Consider the following 2,971-nt stretch of genomic DNA (forward strand, 5'->3'; position numbering starts at 1 on the left):
TACAAATGATAGCAGCTGGTCATTAATTACGATGAAGTTTAGCAACTTCTCGGTAAACATTCGAGCTCCGTGCTTCAGCGGTGTGTTCTTCTCGTTCAGTCCAAAGCAGGCAGTCTGATTTCGGTCAGCCGCGCTCAGTCTGCCCCTCTTCCGAGACGGGGCAGATTGAGCGTGGCTGGCTGGGATCGGGCTGCCTGCTTGGGGTTGAACAAGAAGAACACACCGCTGAAGCTACGGAGCTCGAATGTCCAATGTAAAACTAACTTTACCATGGTTTAAAGTGGGGCTATGTTTGATTAAATTTGTTGTATTGTATGACGCAACGGAGCTTCCTCCTCTCGGTACAGCGGCTCTGCAGACATTGCACGTTGCTGTCTTGCTTTGTGGAGTTTCTAGTGTAAAATACTTTCACACAGCGAACATGTTTCAATGAAAAGTTGTTTAGTCGTTAGCCACAGTGTTGCTGCTCACATTGTAGCTGGCTACAAAATATGAAATGGATTTCCTGAATGTGAGGCGGGTCTTATTACTCTGGGTTTCATGAGACACGCCTCTGTTCAGAAAATCCATTCCATAGTTTGAAGCCAACGTGCAGAGCAGCTGGCAGGGAATCACATGTGGAGACGTTTCAGCAGACACAGACATGGATCATGGATTGGAAATCTCTGCTGGTTGGATCGGAAAAATCCGATACGTAAATTATATGGGTATCGGAATCCGATATTGGATCGGATCGGCCTCGTTCCTATATTCAACAAAGAAGAATCCATCCAGGGGACCTGACTTAACCTTGTTAGACAAAAACAGTGATGTGGAACTAGAAATGTACTGATGAAAAAAAAACAATAAGAATTTATGAAAACTTCCATTGACCCATGGGATAGACACATGGCAGTCCCTTCTGTCTGCCATCTCCTGAGCTGTTGTCACCATTACAGTGCAGTTGGTTTGTGATTGGTTTCCTGCATGCAGAAACATAAATCTTTTTTTTTTAAGGTCAGTATGACATGTACCTTTTAAAGCTTGTTCTAAAGAACCTGCCTTTGTAGACATGGTTCGTAATTGCAGAATAAGCTATTCAAAAGAAAAACTAAACATTCCCCAATTTTCACAAATAATTTCCAGGTTGAAATAAAAAAAAAACCTTTAAAACTGCTAAATCAAAATGTCACAAGTTCACAGAATGAGAAACTTTCTTGACTCAAGGGTCTTTTGTCTGATAACTCTAACCTTGTACAGAATATACTCTGGCAGGCTATACAAACATAATCATCCTGTATTTCTCTGAGACAAAAACAAAACAAAAATTTACGTCAGTCCAAAAGAGACAAAAACAAGTACAACCACACTTTGAAAAATGTGGATTTTCTTTTAAACTAAACAGCTCAGAGTAATATATGACCATTTTCAAAGTATTTAATACAAATTTACAATGCAAAAGATCAAAAAATAAAATTTTACCAGATTATAATTATATATCTTTATTTCTTTTGCAAAGTGTCACAGCAAAAAATATTGCTGAACAGCTTTTGTGTTAAAGACGAGAAGCAAGTTTGTTGTGTGCATGAAAATATCCTTTCCAGCATTATCCTTGACCTTGATCTTTAAAGATTTTTTTTTTTTTTGGGGGGGGGGGCATACACATAGGAGAAGTCACTGAGATTTGGATACATTTTGATGGCATGTTAAGAAACTAGGAGGGGTTAACACATTCAGTGGGGGAGTGTGTGTGCTGGGAGCTCGGCAGGAGGCCCAGCCCCCCCTCAGGAAAGGTTTCCAAGCGTGGCGCACCCTGAGGCAGGACAGGCAGACGGGACCCCATGGGGTGAACATGATGCTAACATTAGTCGGCATTAGATTTTCCACATCTTCGTAGAAATGCTGGACCTTTGGGTGGGGCGGGAACATTTTCTAGACGGCAATGGGCGGGGTAGTGCGGTGCTAACTTATCCAGGCAGTAATCTCAAATGGCACAGGGAAAGCCCCAGGTAATGTTTGGGACAAGCAGAGGCGACTCTGTGTCATGGCAAGCCAGGGTCAGTGTGTCAGCTGGGTGTTTCCCTGAATCAACCTTGCACTCCACCAGGACAGCCCCTCAACCAAAACGGACCACTGAAGATGACATATGCTGAAGGCAGAGACTGACTCTGTGTGTTTGTGAAATTTATATCACTTCACACATGCCGACCTTTTCTCCATAAACATACACATGTATTCATGAAGGTGTTTGTGTGTGCAAGCATCAGCCCGCCTGTCAGAGCATGTTTGAGTGCACACAGAGCACACGTATGACTGGACCAGTGTGCCATGTGGACCCTCGGTGGTGGGGGTCTTATTGATGTTGATGCAGTCCAGACATCTTTATTTAAAACCGATGTGGTTAAAGTAGCCTCTTAAGCCGCCCTTTCCACACGTCTGTGGTCTAAGCCTGTGTGAAGAGGTGTGCTAATTGCCCTGCCATGTCTGTGCAGCAGACGAGCGCTCTCTGAAGCCCTGCAATTTGATCACAGCCGATTAGAGGTGCGTCCACGGCCTGCAGGGACAACAGGTATTATAGAGCTGAAAAGTACACAAGAATGGAGCTTTAGTTCTCAGCTCAGAGGCAACAAAGTACAGTATATTTAAAGATAAAAACTTGGGAATCTGAGCCATGCATGGAGCTGTCCTGAAATCAGGAAAACATGAGACATGGCGAGGGAAAGCTTGACTGTGGCAGTAGCAGATCATCTCCCTGCTCAGATGCTCCTCTCCTGGCAGAGCTGCTGCAGATCGAGCTGCCTCTGGCATGTTGTGGCTGGATGCTGCCGTCCAAACCTACATGTCAATGTGAGACAGGCTCTCTCTGACCTCTTCCAGTGCTAGGGGCCTTCCAGCTCAGAGGAGGGGGAGGGAGGCGCTCCATCACATCCCTTCCAATTACTGACATCCTGCCGCCTTTGAACACACAGAAATCATAGTGAAGAATAGCAGA

The sequence above is a fragment of the Nematolebias whitei genome, chromosome 8 (assembly GCF_014905685.2).
Source record: "Nematolebias whitei isolate Nwh7 chromosome 8, NemWhi1, whole genome shotgun sequence".
Classification (NCBI taxonomy): Eukaryota; Metazoa; Chordata; class Actinopteri; order Cyprinodontiformes; family Rivulidae; genus Nematolebias; species Nematolebias whitei.